At 45.1% G+C, this 18,436-nt stretch overlaps 1 long non-coding RNA gene across 1 annotated transcript in view; it reads left to right on the top strand.

Annotated features, from left to right (window-relative positions):
* LOC136023118 (uncharacterized) overlaps window positions 1-18,436 on the top strand; it is a 91,106-nt gene that overhangs the window by 8,787 nt on the left and 63,883 nt on the right. The window lies entirely within an intron of this gene.

Here is an 18,436-nt window from a genome sequence, read left to right as displayed (position 1 = left end):
TGAAAGTCTTTGCCATGGTGACCTTTTAAAAGCACTTGGATTTGCTTTGGGATTCCTTGCTTCTGTGAGCTCTGAGCTGTATACGGCAGGTCAGTGTGGTGTCTCAGGTGGAAGCTTATGGAAATCTGTGTTTGTCTCCCAGAAGGGATTTTCGTATTGCCTGTGGTAGAAGAGCATCAGCTTGCAGGAAGGAAAAACACACTGTGGAAGTTGTTTCAACACCTGGTAGCTGTGACAACCATAAAAACCCGAACAAGCTGCTTCCCACTCTACTGCTTAGGAGAGCAGTATCTATGGGAATGACTGTACATCCTGGCTTCCCTGAGACCCCTTCTGACACTGGCAAGATGCCTTTTCTCTTTCAATATAGGCAGCCATGAGAAAAACCAGAAATCACTTGAACAATGCCACTGAAATAGGGCTGGGATTGATCTGTTCGTAGATGACTTCACGAGGGCTCTGAACAGCACAAGCTTTGTTTTGTAGGAATACATCTCTGTCCCTTTGCCAGGTTCTAGCTTCATGTCCCAGAGGTAGGTTTTCTTTGGGAACTGATGCCAGGAGTTGAGTAAAGGCAAGCTTCCCCTCATCCTCTCTGTGGTAGCAGATGCATGGAAGATGACACAAGTAGAGGGATGTGCACAGAGGGTGTTTTCCAGCCTCTTTTGCCCGTATAGTCTAAATAATCAGGCGCCTAGGGAAGGGAAGAAAGAACCTGCTTGCTGCTCTGGGTCGTGGCAGCCACAGGAGGTCAGTGTTGCACTGTGGATATGGCTGCAAAAAGCCAGCATGGCCTTGGAGGAAAACTTGACCCAAAAGGCAGGGCTAATTCATCTTGGGCACTTTTGGGTAATTTACCCCTCTGGTTTAGTTGTGTGTTCAGCAAAACCCCGTGCTAAGTGAGGAATGCCTTACTGGAAGGAACAGGGGTTTGTCACAAATAAAGGAGAACTGTGGGATGGTCTGGGTTTCACACCTTTGCGGATGCAGGGTGGATTGGACACTAGATGTCTCAGCTCTGAACCGGTCCTGCGGACTGCAGACTCTCCATCAAATCACTGCCTTGCCTTTTGGCCCTGCAGCCTCAGACAGCTGCTTGGTGGAGGTGAAGTGGTCTGGCAGACGTGGTCCAGCTGGAGCGGAGGGTGTCCAACAGCCCAACGTGCACATGTGGCTGCAGTGCAGGTGGCCTCCTTGTTGGCAGCTCCGCTTCAGTTATCAAGGCTGAAAAAGTCCTCTATGCCTGATCTCAATTCCTCAGCCTGCAAGTCATCCTTCCAGGGTGGTCCGGGGGCAGGTTGGTGCAGGAGGAGAGAGGGATGCTTGCGTGGCTACTGTCAGGGTCAGGTATGGTTGCTGAAAGAAGATTTGCATTCCAGGAGCATCCAGCCACTGCCACCCCCCAGGGCTCAGTTTTGTTCGTGTTTTAAGGCCCATTCCTAGGCAGCTCTGGCAGCTATTTGATGTGGTCGAAGTGCTTTTAGAGAATGGCTGGGACAATGACAGAAGTGAAACTCAAATATTCTCCAGTAGGCTCTGTGGTTCCTTCATTAGAAACAGACAGATAAACAAACAAATTACAGCCCATTATGAGCATGTCCTTTAGTTCCTCTTCAAACAGCTTTTTGCTGTTTTAAAAAGCCTTAAATGAAGACACAGACTCCCGAGTCGTGGCTGTAAACTGCTGGGTTTAAGCTTTCCTTGTGCCTCTAGGTCCATTGCCTTTGCTGTCTTCTAACTGTCTGATGTGAGCTTTTAATTCGTTTGGCTTTTCCTGGTGAGAGGCTTCAGAACAAGATTCCTTGTGTGCAGTCTTTGATGTTACATCACAAAGAATCTCCCCTTTTTCCTAATGCTCTGCTGAACCCCATAAAAAACAATAAAGAAGTTTTCTGTAACTAGGTTGGGAGGAAGTGGGGTGACCCATGCAAATAGTTTTTGTGTCGCTTACAAAGGCTCAGATGCTATGGTGATGGGTTCAGCAAAAAGATCTGAACTCATTTAGGCAGGGCTGAGCTGAGATGGCTTTGCATGGCACTGCCTGAAAGGCAGAGGACACACAGCTAAGGATATAAAGGTGTCCCTGCCAAGCTAGGTTAATACAGTCCATCCTTGCCGTAACAGCGTGCAGACCTGACCAGTTTGCTGTCTCTTCTCTGCGCACTCATGGGTATGCTCTGGTAACACTGATTTTAAGAATGCAAAGGACTTACACCCCTTATGAAAACATAAGGTGAAAACCACTGTGGAAATTCAGCTGGAATTTTTCTTCCTTTAATAGCAGATGAAGAGCTGGTTTGCTTCATTTGACACTCAGTGGCTTCTGCTTTATTGCTTTCTTGACACCAGACTCCTGATATTAGGACTTTGCCCTTGTTCTCCATGTCTTGTGTCTTCTAATGCCTTTGCGTTTGGGCAAAAGGCATTAGAATTGGCATTCTTCCCATGCGCAGGTTTCTTAAAGCTGAGGGAGAGGGAAAACAATTGTCTTCATCAGAGGTGAAAATAAAGCTCTCCATTTTTATACCCAGTGTCTTTGCCTTTGCAGTCTGGATTGCTGGCTGGGGACATGGAGCTTTGGGAGTATTTTGTTTGGGCTCCTGCTTGTAGTCTAAAACCAAAACGGGTGCCATCAGTGTACTTCAGCTTCAGGAAAAGGCTTCGTTACAAGCGTGGTTTTGGAGAGGTGAAACCTATGCGCTGACCCTTTTGAGTATCATCTGATGCATGCACCATGATTAGAAAGAGCAGGGAAAGTCAAAACTAACCTGTGGAGGAGGCATTCTAATGAGCAATTATTATTCCTTTCCATTGACTTTTGCAGCAAGACTCTCCATGTGTTTAGCCTTCTCCAAAGAGCATGCCAGATGTTAGAGCGACTTGTTAAGTCCCTGAATACTGTTCTCTCTGGCGTTCTGAACCATTGTCGGGTTTCTTTTTTGTCACTATTAAAATAATTGGGCCCTGAACATTTTGACCTGATAAGGCAAAGGAATCTTGGCTGGCTTTCCGAGGGGTCACATTTGTGAATAGGCAACTCGGGGAGTGTATGCCAGAACAAAGAAATGTTTCTGCATGCAAAGATCTTCAATAACTTAATCTGAGGTGGAATCATGTGGCTTCAGAAATCGTGCCTCCTGGCAAAATCTGACTTTTGCATTTCAACATCCTGAACTTTAGTCTTCAAGGAAGCTTTTGTGCTGCTGGGGCTCTGCTGCTCTCCCAGAAGAGGGTTCTTTGGAAATGATTGACGACAAGGCCAATTCTACCTTTGCATGATTTTAATATGGGGAGGGCAGTGAGGAAAGCAGACGTCTCTTTGCAAAGCGACTGAAGCCCTTCGCCGTCCCTGCTCGCACATAGGAATCTTAATTGGATTAAAATACAAATCTGTACATTGTGATTTTGGATGCTATGGATCCCACCCTCCTGTTTTTAGGCACATTGGCCAAACTCAATGAAGTGCACGGCCAATGTTTTAGCTTTGCCTTTGGTGTCCCTCGGTTGGAGCTCATTAAGCATTCGGGGAATAATAATTCTGGGACTTGAACTTTGATCTGAGGAATCTGGGAAAGAAAGGGCCGGAAATTGCAGCAGCCTGATTAGCTACCCCAAGTTGATCAACTTTTCTGCCAGATGCAGGCAGAGCTCCTAGAGGCTAAAAGACAATAGCGCGAGCAAGGGAGAGCTGCCTTCGCCGTGTTGTGTCTGCGCTCCTATCACATCCCATTACTGTCTCTAATGCAGATGGCACTTTGAACCACTTCACACACACCCGCAGCCAACTGGAATCTTTGTCCAGAATCTCTATTTGGCAGAAAAACAATAATAATTTCTTTTTTTTTAACCCTAAATATTTGTTAGTTAATTTTCAGGCATTTGGGAGTTGTGTGGTTTCGTCTAGGACTGGAAACACCGAAATCTCTTGAGAGAAGCTCAGGCAAAGCTCTGAGAGAAAGGGTATCTTGAGCCTCACTGAATTCGTGGGGCTTTCAGGGGGAAAATGTGAATTACAGTGCAGCAGGACCAGGATAGACTGCACACACCGGAGTTTTACATGATGAGCGGTACTTTACTCCTCAGGAGGAAGTTTAGATTGGGTTATAAAACCTAAACTGCCTGTATTCAGAGCAAGGCAGAGTGTGTCGTCTATTTTCATTTTCCCCAAAATACCATGAGAATTTCAACTCGCATTCCAATACATGTTGTGACAACCTAAATTCAACGAGGAACCAGCTTTATCACCCTGCTGCGTCTGACTGGGAATCTTCTGACGCTGGCGATTGAAGAGTCCCAGCTGTAATTGAGTGAGGAGTGAAACTAAGTTGTTGCTTGCAAAGCAGTTTGAGACTCGTATACCTTTCTTCTCATAAAGTAGGAGGAAGATGTATCTGCTGCCATCAAAACCCCTTGAAAACACTGCAGTATTGAACCCTGCATCCTTGGAAAGCTTTCCTTATTGGTGTCACTATTCCTGAAAACTTTTTACACTTTCAGTGTCTGTCAAGAGACGCATCAAATGTCTACCTCGATATCTAAGGGAAATAAATACCCACAAGCAACTGCTGCCTAGTGCCATGTTTCTGGATGCTTGGCCAGCTGGCAAAGGAGGGATTGGGATGTGGAGCTTTTCCAGAAGAGCTGCTGCGGAAGAAATCTTTTTTGTTCCTGCTACAAATCAAACACTAAATATTGTAGCTGAAAACCCAAATGATTTAGGTTCCAGAAATAAGACCTCATGGTGTCTTATGAACTCTCTTTGCACGGCTTCTTGGTCCCTCTTTATATAGGAGACGCTTTGGTCCCTTTCCCTTGATGCTCCCCAGCTTCCCATCTCGGGCGTGGAGTGATGCAGTGGTCTATCAAATTGAAACGTACTCAGGATGTTTTTCAGGAGGGAAATCACTGTCATTGCAAATAATATTGTTTGAAAGAAAGCTTCCTTTTCAAATGAAAAAGGTAATACAATTTTGGCAAACTCCCATCTGCCTTTTATTCCAGACACCCCACCTTCCAGCTGTGTGGAGTATCAGAAACCACCTTTAATATGATTTTGGAAATCCAATGTCAAGTGAATGGGTCTCGGTTTTCATGATGGAGAGGCGTCTCCTTGCCAAAGAGCCAAACGTCCTGTCAGGTTTCAAGTTTTCTGCCTCTCTCTAAAGCCAAGGTTCTGTTTCAGGCAGGAGGCTCAGGGACTCGAGGAAGCTGACGCTATTCCAACATGTTGTTCATATCCTGAAGTCTTTTAATTTCCCCTGGCTGCTGTTGGAATAGCACCATTTCACTGAATAAATTAATCAGAACATAAGATTTGTTGAATACGAAGGCTCAAAAACCAGGGTACACTCGTGACTCTGACAAAGCTGCGGTAGTTGGTGGTTAGTCATTATTTTTCCCCTCTATGGGTGAAACGGTTACAAGAACCTCTGCTATTGTTGCTAGAAAAAGTGGCTTCCTGTGATATAAAGTAATTTTTTTAAATAGGAAACATATGGCTGGTCCCTAACAACAAAGTAATATTCAGGTGCTGATGGCATATGCCTCCCGTCCTATTACAGGAAGCTATCTTGGAAATCTGGTGGCAGAGGCTTATACGCTAATGTTCAGGAAGTGGGGTGGGGGAGAAGGAATCTGAAACTGATATCAGAAATACATTTGCATGTTTAATTTCACTGGAAGGGCTTTGCTGTTCCTACTTGTTGTGGTTCTTGCACGGATGGAGCCAGGCTTCAGGGAAGAAACTTGGACTGAACCATGGTTGGAGATGTTGTTTTTATCCTCCACTGCTGGTATTTCTGCCTTTACTAGTTGATAATATTTACCTTTGTTGTCTTAGCACTGAAGTGGGAGCTAAACTACAACCATTTCTCCCCCCCCCCATAAGGCTTAACCCTTATGATGTGCTGTTCTATCACAGCTCAAGTATTCAGGTACCTTCTCAGCTGGAGACTGGGTGTCCTGGGTTTACCAGTAGCTCACGGCCCAAAGTAATATTGGTCAGCAGAACCTGGCGGAGATCTGTGTTTTTGCTGTGTACTTCTAGAGATGCGCAAACAAATGAGGGATGTACGGAACTGGCTGCGCTGGTGGTGTAACTCCCCTTGAGCTCAGTGGGAACTGGTGCCTTTGGTGTGGGGCAGTGTGGAGCCACTAAAATTCATTGTGGTTTTATCTTCATTCACAGAAACTTGCACTTGTGATTGTTCAGTCTCCTGCACATATCCCCCCCCCCCCCCCCCCCCCCCCTTTCCACCAGGCCCTGTTCTTGCTTTCATTATTGTTCGGTTATCCAATTAGTGCACTCACACCTGCAGCGTCCTCTTCATCTACAAATGTGCCATTGCTGTAACCCTTCGGAGGGCCACAGCTGGAGAAATGTCAATATGTGAGAAATAGATCCCTGGATTCGGAGTGATTTGTGTGTGAACAAGGGCCGTTTGGATTTGTTTCATCCCTACTCTTCAGGAGCTGACACCTAAGCAAAAGTAGGGAGTGATTATTGTTTGTCAGGGAGCTCTTAGGGGGCAAATAGCACTAGGAAGCATTAACTCTCAGCATTAAAAAGTACATAGAGCCTCAAGGTTCTCTAGTGAAGATTCTGCATTATGTAGGAATCTTCCTCAGAGTTGCAGCAAGTTGCAAAGAGACATAGCAGCTCAGCAGGATTGATTAAGTGTCTACAACTATGCGTCTAAGATAGTGCTATAATAAAAGTGACAAATGGGGAAGAATAGTGTGTCTGCTAGAAACTTAGCATGACTGAATGGAAGAAATGCACAGGGTAATTTATTGTCAATGAAGAACCATCAGCAGGAGAGAGTGAACCTAATTCATCCCAATTAATTAGGTAAGGGACTTAAACCTTGGTCTTCCACAGCTCTAGCCACAGAGTCACTCGCTATCTCGGAGGACTTTGGGGTCTGCCTACGAAACTCTTCAGATGAGTTTTAATTGATCGGTTCAAATGTCTGCCAGAACAATTACGGTAAGAACCCCCTGAATGCACCTCGTGTGGGGACATCACCATTATCAGCAGTTTGCAGAGGCTTCGCCCGGGCTTTTTTCTGCATGGCCAGAGCTATTTTAGCACCGCAGTTTTAAGTATGTTGAAAAGAGCCATGCTTGCGCTGGTGGGCGGTCAGCCTGCATAGCCTGGCATCCCCGCTGCTGCAGGCAGCGAGCATTTGCCACAGGGCTCTCATTGGCACTCATAACAGAGGAGATGGCCAGCGGGGTGGCAGCAGCCTTCTCCAGGCTGGGCAGAGCTTTGTATCACCCGTGGATTTGGCTGCGGTCCACCCAGACTGCCAGCACCGACCCCCCAAACCTGCAGGTAGTTTAACAACCGTCCTCCCCTCCTCAATGCAATAAACACAGCGTCCTGCTGCTAACAAAGAAAACTGTAGTCCTTCCCCAGGTACTTTTCGCTTCTCCCCAGCCTTAGGAAGCGCTAAATCTGTGCGGGTGCGGCAGGATGGGGAAGGGGAGAACAGCAGCACCTTTTGCATGTGCGGCCAGAAACCCCCATTCTCAGGCATAAAGCACAAAAGAAGATGTTTTTATGAGGCTGGGTTGAGGCTGCTGCACACTGAAGGGATCCCACCACGCCGCCACACACTGATAAAAGGCTCATTTTAAGCGATGTAATTCCCAAAGCGGTCTGCAACCCTCTGAAGCTTCAGGCAACATCAGTGTGGTCAGCCTGAGACTGGAGTGGCTGGGGGAGAGCGCAGAGGAGGAGGAGGAGGGCAGCAGCTCAGACCAGGAATGCTTTTACAAAGAAAGGATCTAAACACATTCCACTAAGGCTGTTCCTCCCCTGACAGTTTGTCGGCAGTGCCTGGGTTATGTGTGTGCAATCTCCGCATGAGCCAGTCGCTTGTCCTACAAAAATGATTTGTTAGACAAGTACAGCCAGAGCTGAGAGCAGGGGGAGGTGGAAGGAGTCAGGGTGGAGGGGGAACCTTGGAATGGATTCAGGAATGACTGATGGGCTTGAGTGGAATTTTTATCCCGCTACTACCTTATGGGGGGGGGGGGGGGGGGGGCTGAGAAGTGGAAGGGGGAGAAGTGAGAAAAGGCGAATGGAGGATGTCTGCTGTAGCATCATGAGGTTTTATTTTTTCACTGCAAAATGCAAAACTGCCTTTTTTTAGATGCATAAAAAGAGAGGAAAAAAAAAATAAAAAGAGCCTTATACCACTCTTATAATTCCCAGACAAAGGCAGCTGAAGCAGACACCCCAGACAATGGAGAGTCCTTTCTCCCTTAAGCATTTGCCTTTCTCAGCAGTTAAGGTTAAAAGAAGGGAAAGAAAAAAAAAAAAGAACCAGACAAACCTAATTGAAAGAATGAATTAAAAAGATGACCCCGGAAAACGTGGCAGCCTTTTTATTTGATGAGGAATCAAGTTCATAGCGTGTCAGCAGAGGTGCTGCAGTTGGGTCTTTCATTTGTTTCCTGGCAATAAGAACGTTCCTTTCTTAGGCTGATACCATCCTCTCATCTTCTCCCTCCCTCTTTCTGTCCTTCTCTTCCTCTCCTCGCATCCTTTTTCCTTCCTCCCTTTTTTCTCTCTCACCCCCTGGCCCTTTCTTCTCTTTGCTTGCCAGTTCAGGCATTCTCACATACATTACCCCTTCCTTTCATCTCCAGAATGACCTGAAATGACCTTTTGCCTGGCACTAGACGTGACTTAACTGATAATAGCAGATACTTGGGGGCCTCAAGCGGTGGCTTGTCTCAGCACGTAGAGGGAGGGGGGAAAAAAACCCCTTTTTCTTCCCCCCTCCGTACGGAAAGCACGGGTTTCTCTTTGTAGCAGCGTTTCCTGCAAGGTAGCAATTAATGACACTTCGTGCTTTCGACGAGCTCTCCTTCTATCCCAAAGCTGTTACAGGAGGGAGGGAGGGGAAGGGGACTCTGTCTGCAAGTGGTTAAAAACTCCACACCGTAATTTTAATGCCACTGGCTACTAGCGCTCTGCATTGCGTCTTCTCTGTCTTTGTGCTCCCGTCTCAAGGCAGAGACTTGTTGGAACAGCACAAATGTCTTTCTGTCTTCAATAATCCACACTTTTAGGTGACTGATCTGGGCAGAAGGTTATTATTTTGCTTCTCAATGTCCCTCGAAGCCATCACGGTAAAGATTGCAGCCAGAGCCGCTGGGTTTCTGCTTTGAGTTTTACATGTTAACTATTTATTTGGCTCCTCGGTGAGGCTGGGTGAGTTACCACAGCAACGACTCTGAGTCTTGAACATGAAAGGGCTCTTATTGTGCCATGTGGTGCCTCAGAGATACAGAGAAAGAAGGAGGCGGGGAGGAGAATTCCTCTTTTAGAGAAACAATAGCGAGACATTATGTGAACTTTGGGGGCTTTATTATAAAGTTGGAGTGGGGGGGAAGGGGCTACAAGAGTCTGCGGGGGAAAAATGTGCTGACTTACAGGACTTTGCAAAAGAGAGGTGTATGTGTGTATCGAAATATTAATTAATTACCTGTTAAATAAAAGCTCAGCGTATATCCGTGTATTTAGTTCTTCGGCAGGTCATTTAGCTAGTCGGGCTGTCGGGCTGCCCAAACAGATCAGAGCTCCGGGTCAGAACCCAAGATATGGGTTTTATTTCATTTCATTTCTTGAACTTTGTTCTGCCCTTTCAAGAGAAAAGGAAAGGGGTGGGTGTTAAAATGGCAAGAAAAGGTACCATAGTGCAGGCTGGTTTCCATTGTCCAAAATAATGGGGCGACTGAAACTCCAGACAATAGGAAAACGCAGATAATAGGGTTACTAAAGGATGCTGAGCAGAAATACGTGAACGGCTGCATGCAGAAGCAAGTTAGGTGCAGGGGAGCTCATTAGTTGAGATTTTCCACTACCTTGACCAGCTCCAGTCTGAGACTGAAGATGGTACCACTCACATGTCCTTGTATTCCAAGTGGGTTTATTTGCTCCAGACGAGTGCTGAGCCCTGCGTTTGGCTTTACCCCCCCAGACCTGTGCTGGAATGGGGGCCAGCTCAGGGTGTCTCTGTTCCGTGACACACCTGGATGACCACCCTGAATAAAACTGGGAGTGTGACTATGTGCAAATGTATCCCTAAATATTCGGGTATTAAGGCCAAAAAGGAGTTTCCCTGCAAGAGCCCCTGTTCTGGTGTGTACAGCTGTACCTAGAAATGGATGCTGCTCTGAGGAGCTTACCATCATCACACCTCTTGTCATTAACCCTTCTCAGATATGCTGCGTAAGGAGTCATTTAATGATTTGTAGTCTTCCACTGAAGGGTCCTTGTAGTTGTAAACCCAGTAAACAGAGTGGCAGCACTTTGCTTGGGTTAATATACTCTGTTTTCTCTTCCCTGGCTGTTTTGAATATGTATTGCAGAACTCATAAGCACTGGCACCTTGTCACCTACTGTAACTGAGAGATAATGGATTTCCTTTTCCAAGAGCCATTTGCAAGTCAGTTCAGATTTTTCTCCCAGGTATTCACTTCAGCCCCAGGCTGAGGTTGTCAGTATTTGGGGTGATGGCAGAGTGGTAGGAAGCTGCAATGGCAGAGCAGGGATGGACCTGCTCAAGGTGCCATCTCAGCAGCTTCCTCCGCAGTTCCATCTTACAAGGCTTGTTTTGCTTGGCGTGAGTTAGCAGTGAAACGTTAACCATTGGTATGGGACAAACTCAAAACTCCACGTGAAACTCGTCCATATCTCCTACACTTCGATATATCTGGAATGATTGTGCAGCTTGCCCTGAAATCATGTGGTTTCCACGCTTCAATCGTTACAACTGAACAAGGTTCTTCGAGTTCCCCTGAAATTTCAGAGCAATATCACCTTTTGACAAGGGAAAAAAGGGAGTCAGGGGCTTCACTGAAAGTCAGCATTACCTTAGCAATTTGAAATCAACCGTGTGTCATTTGTACAATGCTTCCCATTCCTCTCTGCCTTGTGATATGCAAATCTCCGTGTATTAATTGTCAGTGATGTTGACATCAGAGGTATAAAAATACGGCTGAATTGTTATTGTGGGAGGAGCCATTTCTTTGTGAAGTCTTTGTGGAGTGCTTAATCTCATAATCTTGTTACACGTTTGTATGTGTATCGTGTATGCATGCGATGTTTGCTGTCCTGGGATGTTTTTCTAACATGTTTGCTTTTCCCCCACCCTTATAGTGCATGTAGTTCAGAAACTTTAAATTTTGGATAATGTTGTATAACTACTTAGGATTGCTTTCCCTCTCCAGTACAAGTTCAAACTCTATTCTTAATGAATTACCTGGGTTTCCAGCTCTTCTTTGTACAGGGTCATCACTAAGTGGATTACTGTTGCAGGTGAAGGACAAGGCAAGCCATGGTTTATCGCCTGAAAAGCATGACTGCCTGAAGTGATGATGATTGTATATGCCTAAGGATGTTAAAGTGTCAGCTGTCTAAATGTCTCCAGTAGTGATTTCTTTCATATATAGGATGCCTGGAATTTAGGCTGAGATCTGTCAGGATAATATTGGCACTAAACCTTCCTGTAATTCTTAAAATACACGTGAGTGTGAGATTAAGAATAAAAATTGGGTTAAATCTCTGATCCCTATATCAATAAGGGAAAAACAATGCAGTGAAAATGTGAAGTGTATTTGCCTTTGATGGCTGGTCAGGTTAAGGAATAATGGCATATTATGTGTTAGCAGCCAATGGAGTTATGCCTGTAACTCAAGTGGCAGCGGCCTCTGCTGAGTGTTTCAGGTTAAAAGGCTTTTAATGGTGCAAGAAGGAGACACAACACATGAACACCTGCGCTTGCAGACTGGCAATGGCCCTGCACCGGAAAGGTCAGAGCCTGTGTTTCCCTACTGCCCACTACAAAGATAAGGTCTAGGCTCAGAAGCAGCATTTGACTGACTGCTCCCTACACTACTTACACTTTAAGTATGTTGTCATCATCATCTTTGTCTTCCCTACTCTTCTTCTTATGGTTAGACTAAAGGCCACATCTAGTCACCAAAGACCCTGAGGCTAGTGCCTTCTGTCAGCACAGGTTCCTCTGAACACCTGGAGCCAGCCAAGAGGTAATGTTAAACAGAAAGAGGATATAAGGCCGTGTGAATACGACTGGTAGTCTTTGCTCCAAACACTTCCAATCTGGTTTTGATTCTGTATTAGCAGAGTATCTCTCACTGTAGGATAACAGGCGCTATGCATTAGGAATAATAGCAGCATACAGCGTACGTCAGAAATGGTTATAAGCAACAAAATGACGTGCTAAGCTCTTTAGTACTTAATATTGAAATACTTATGTGTTTAGGGATGCACCAATCAAGTATTAGCTGCTCGTACATGGAGCTTTATAAATGGAGCTGTTCTCTAGCTGTAGAATGTAAAGGGAAAGGAACGCAGTGCCCCAGAGAACTGAGAGGAGCCCGATACCCAGAAATTACCCTCCCTCTCTACCCAAGCCATGGCCTCTTGGTGGAGACCACAGAAACCTGCTGCTCGCTTCTCTTCTGATACAGACAGGAACTCGCTCAATACTTTTTGATTTGGAAGCTTGTTTCATATCAGGCACCAAACAGTTGTTTCCTCTTTAATCAATTGCTTAACTTCTGCATGTTAACACCACCAATAAGTGATTTAGATAAGCTTGGGTTATTAGGAGATCTTTTCAAAAACTGTGGAGTACATGAGGCGTGTGGAAAAGGCTGTTAAAAGCGTTTGTATTACCTAGTCATTGAAAATAGAGAAACATAAAAAGGAAATGATGTCCACAGTGAGCTGGATGCTGTTTGCACATCTCAAGAGACACGAGCTGAGAACTGGAGCATTACTTAAGAGTTTTGACCCCTGAAAGTTGTGTCTCCTTCCAACTGGTGAGTGAACAGTGCTAACCATGTAACAGCGTGGGTCTGTCGTGCTGAGATCTCTAGCAATATGCTGCTTCCTATAGAGAAAGGAGAAAGGAAGCTTTCCCCTCTACCTCTTCTTTTCCCATGTGTCTCATCTTGACTGTGCATGCTGTGGGCCTGACTGCTGTTGGAAGCTGTGACTCCTGATTTATGGTCTCGTCTTTTCCATTGATTTCAATGTATAACCTTGGGTGCGTAACTGCAGACTCTCATTTGTGAGTGGGAGCAGAAGTATTTGGGATGTCTTGAAGCGAAGGCTCCCAGCTGTCCATGTATTCCTCTGTCTCAATCCTCTGGTATGCGCGAGCTCCATGCCGAACCACTTCAGTTAACAGCAAAAGGTGCTGGTGATTGATTTAGGCCATGGTGCAAGCAGTGACATTCCAACACCTGATGCTCCACCAGCTCAGGTGAGGGGCAGGCAGACAGCCTGAGCATCCCCAGGAACCGGAGCATTCAATCTACACACTCTTTAATGAACCAGCTGGAGACGGCAAGCATTTAGGGGACACTTTCTTAACTGAGGCATATGGAGCAGGCTGAGATCTGCGAATTGCAGGTATAACTTGTGTCGTACCTGAGAGGCCTGCATCACCGTGCTGTTTTAATTATGTGGGTACTGATCTTGTGAAACAGATTCAAGTTGAAGGAGGCTCCTTCAGGAGACAGTTGTTTTCCCCCAGAATCTTCAAAAAGAAGGAAGATAAGCTGCTTATAAAGCAGGAAGGCAGAGATTTTTCCCCTCCCTGAAATCATTTTTCTCCTTTAAGAAGTTATTTGCACTGAGAACTTTGGGTTTAAGCTGACTCCATGCTCTGCCTGCCTGCAGAAGGTGGTGTACTCTACAGAAGAGATTTTAAAGGTCACTAATCCAGCAAGAGGAAATGTGATTCTTGAGCCAAGTGCAGTGACACTCCCCTGATGAGGGGGACTGCTGGTGCCAGTCCCCACTCCAAGCACTTTTCTTGGTGTTAAGCCATGGCTGCTTAATGCAAAGTAAAAAGAAGTATGGCTGAATTAAGCCTATTGCGTTTTCAAATGCATATGGATGATAGATATCAGCATTTTGAATGTGCATTCACTCTTTACTGACAATTGTGCACGTCTGCTCAAGTCCAAGATAGAAATCTGTTTTAAACCACACCAGTGTGTGATACTGTGTGCTTTGTAAGTTGTTCTTGGTTGCACGTGGTTACTACATTTGAGGTACAAGAAAGCATACTATAGCAGCTCCTTGTACCATGGAATTTGAATAGCAGAGCACCATCTATTGCTCTTGCTTTGTTATAATAAAATTGCATCTTGAGAAGCTGGGCTTTTTCTTCTGATGTATAGCTTACATTCGTAGGCGCGTTTCATTAATGATTATAATTTAATTGCATAAATCTCTTGCATGCTGATAGAAGAATAAGCCCCCTGTGTAAGTATCGAAAGCATTCCGGAATGTTTTTTCCTCTCCTGCCCCGAATATTATGACTTGTTTCTCCAAACGAGGTTTTTATATTATTGTTTAAATGTCAAAAAGCTACAAATCCTGCAAACATTTACCACGAGGTGTAGCACTCCATGCCAGCACTTTTAGTCCTGCTGACTCTTTTACAATCATGTATTTATGGCAGAAGTACATCTCAGAGTGGTTTCCAAGTAAACACAAGACAAAATTCTGCTTGCATGAAAGCTTTGCAGACGTCTGTGTATTTATTGCATTTACCTGGGTAACAAGTGAAAAGCTTTCACTGCCCCAGCAGGTACTGAGGTAGTTGCTTCAAGGTCTGCAGTGATGTGGAGTTATGTGAATTCATTCAGACAAGTTGAAAACTACTAAATCACTAAAGGGGCTGATCAGAAGAAAAAGTGTTGTGTGCAGTGGTGTAGTGCATGGTTAAAGCAGTGATGATAGCCACATAAATAGACAACAGCATTTGTAGGACAGAGTACTTTGAAATTCATGGGACGTAGGGCAAACATACCATGACACTCGCTTTGACCCTGCGAACTACTTAAGCAGGATAAGCTAAGACAAGTTACCAACAGCCAAAGAAAGGCTAAGGGAGACATTAAGAAGAAAGGAGAGTTCTTGGAATAAATCAGCTCTCAAGCAGTGGCCTGAAAAGGGAGGGAATATGCATTTGATGGCAAAAGAACCCAACAAAGCAGCAGATGTCTTCAGGTGAAAAATAAAAACCAATTGGTGCAAGCTAAAGCTGGAATTTCTGGATAAAGAAATATGGATGGTAAAACGTCAATATATCCAAAATTGAAGTTAGTTTTAGTGATGTTTTCCATGAGCTCTTTCAGGTATGATGTGCTACTGTAGAGCTTACAAGACTTAGGGACCCCCTAGATCACTTCTTGGAGGAGTCTGCTGCCTTTCACATTGTTCCATGAGGAGCCCTTAGGAAAGCAGTGACATCCCGAGAGGCAAGCTGTTACAATCCCAGATGTGTGGAAAACTGCAGCAAAATCTCGTTAAAAGCAATCAAACATTGATATGGGTCTGTTCTTGCAAATCTCAGAAATGAAGTGAGAAAATGAAGCTGTCACTTTGTCCCCCCTCTCTGCCACAGGCTCTTCTGAGTCAACCACAATGTTGCATCAAGAAATGCGGTATAAAATCCAGAGGTAAAGCTTAGCAATTCTCTAGGTGCTGCAAGATGTTCTTTATAAAGGACTTTCCACTCCTCTCGCCCCACTCTGATTCCAGAGCCCTGTGCACGCTGGCAGGGAAGACTTCTTCTGTTGGAGTGCCAAAGTTGAACTCACCAGCGACTCTGAAGTGGAAAAAATGAAATGGATCCTTTTGATTCATGGGGATGATGCGTATCCTGTGAAAAGCACTTGGAGCTGAAATTTAAGGCAGACTGTACAGGCTTTTAGCTGAGGGAGATGATTAAGGAGATGGATATTATTGCCTTGTTTTTTTAACGTCTTGGCTCTGTCGTTGTGCATATAGACAGTTGTCATTTTAATCTGAGATGTTTATGGACTCACTTTTACTGCTAGCTCCTGGAAAGTGCCTGGGAAGTGCTAAGTCTGGAGGTTTGCATGTGGGAACTGGTAGACTGAGGTTCTAATTCTGGCTAACCACACGTGTTTAATTTACGTTGGAAGAGCCCATCAGAGGAGTGGAGCACTTGCTTTCAAAGAAATCTTCCATCTTTGCTAAGGTTGTTTGATCAAGGAGACCAGAAAAACAAGCACCTGACCTTGTCAAGGATTTGTAGGAGCTACAGATAGATTTAGCATCCAGCCTCATTCCTATACCTATTCCTATGACTGAAAAGTCCTGTTCCTTGCAATGCTCCTTGTGGTGCTTATCTTAACTTTATGTTTAGATGCTGACATGCACTGCACTATGTTCTGCTCAAATGAACCATCTTTATCAGTCCGATGCGTTTGCTGGGATTAGGTACCAGCAAACTTATTAATTCTGTAAGGGTTGATACATGGTGAGTCTTTTTTATGCTGGCAAGAACACATCCAACCCACTCAGTAAGATGAAATGGCTTTTAGTCATACTTGATCAGAAGCAAAACTCTAAAACTTTCTGCTTTATATCAGAAACCACTAACAAATCTTTATTTTTTTCCTTTTTTCCTCTCTTTTTAAGCACCATGTCTTATTGAAGTTTAGCTGGTTTGAGGTTAGAGACATAGCACAAATGATGTAGCTCAGCTCCTTCACAGGAATTGCACTTCAACATCTCTCTACAAGCATTTATCATATGTACCTACGTGCACAAAACATTTAGCCTTGAGACAGCTCTCTCCTGTGAGAGGGGAAACGTTACATTCCCTGAGCTCAATGCTGCTGCTGGTGCAGTTTGTCTTTTCTCCTTCCTCCATCAACTTTATTTTGCCTGCAATATAAAACCGTAGGTTGTCAGAGGAAATGCTTGCTGTTGTTTTTTATCTCACAATAAGACTCTGAAAAATCATCGTTAATCTAATTCATGGAAATGAAAAGTATTACAGGTCAGGAGGACACAATCAGTCCGGATTGTGGGGAAATGCGAGGGAAAAGTCAGGAAGGGAACGTGAACCACAGCTCCTGATTGCTGTGAAGTCCAAGCGATGGACTGCTGACCAGGGCTGGCTCAGCTAGTGCAGCTACAGCTGCTCCCTTTGACCCTTGCAGAACTACACCCTCTTGTAGCAGGCTGAGCCATGTGTGTGATGGGGTCCTTTCTGGCAGGTAGTCTCCTGCTCTGCTGGGAGACAATTCACTGAGGTGGTCATTTCCCTTGCCCTTAGCTTGAATCACTTGCTTGAGAATGCTTATGCTGCAAAAAAGGCCTGCAGTCAGTTCATCTGGAGCTGCAGAAGCAAAGGGTGAGTGGTATGAGAGCACGCAACTCAGATTAATGTTTCATCAAAAAATAAATGCAATAACTCCTCTCTTTTAGTACATTCTGAAGTTGGATGATGGGGTATTTAGACAGTTTGGTCAATCTTTGTACACAATCATACAGTCTCACTCGGTTTCATCCCTCTGCGTCCAGTCTCCTGGTTGGAAGCACATACTGGGACAGGTTTATCCCGAAGGACTGCAGCCTCTGGGAGTCAAGCCATGAGCTTTTTCATCTGATTTTTCTCCCTTTGTCCTTCTAAGAAGGAGTGAGAGGAACAGCTGAGTGGGTGTCTGGAAGCTGGCCAAGGTCCACCCTCTATGACAGGCTCTAAAAGTCACTTCTGAGTTATTCCCCATCTGCCAGACCTCCCCTGGATGCCCACAGCATCTCTTGGGGCTGTTAAATGAGGAGTGTCTGGGTGGTTTTCCAGACAGCCACAGGCAGAATATGCTTTCCTGCAGTTCCAGCAGAACCTGGGAGCCCGACTCCCACTGAAACCCAATTGATTTGAGGCCTTTGAGTCACTTAAATCCTTTTGGAAAGCTTGTCTATAGCCAAAAGCTAATGTTACAGTTTAAGAGGACCAGAAATGGAGCCTCACCCTTTGCAGCCTTTCTTTAATTTGACCTTTCCCATTAAGAATTGAAGAATGGATGCATCTGAACACCAAGAACAATGAAGATCAGAGCCGGCAGACAGCATCCCTTGGGAAATCCTCTTTCTCGCTGTAGTGCTTCAAGTGGCCACAAGGAAGCATTGACAGGTAGGGCAGAATTTGCCATATAGTAGTGCTGGCACATGCAGTAGTGCCTGCTGCTTGCATATGGTGGAAAAATCATGATGCATCTCCAATTCCTACGGGCAAAGAAGATGCTGTAAATAGCATGGCCGAGTTTCAAGCTCTCACAGTACAGTGGGAAGCAATCCAGCCTTTTCTGGTGTCAGGAAGGAGAGCAAAAACGCATTTTATGCATCCTGGGGGGATAAGAGAAGCAAAGCTGCCCCAGCTGGAGTTGTTAGCTCTGGGAGGGGCAGCCATTTGGCTCTCATTAAAAGTGGCAACATCTGAAGTACAATAGTTCCCTCTTGGATCTTGGTGAACGTGTGCTGGTGGGCTCTGTCCTTCACCCTGGGAAGGACTGATGCCACGCCAAAGTCTGTTTCAGGTCTGCGCCTTAGGGCACA

This window comes from Lathamus discolor, chromosome 17, assembly GCF_037157495.1.
Source record: "Lathamus discolor isolate bLatDis1 chromosome 17, bLatDis1.hap1, whole genome shotgun sequence".
NCBI classification, from domain to species: domain Eukaryota; kingdom Metazoa; phylum Chordata; class Aves; order Psittaciformes; family Psittacidae; genus Lathamus; species Lathamus discolor.
Note: the sequence above shows the minus strand (reverse complement) of the source record. Positions and strands in the feature narration are given on the sequence as shown.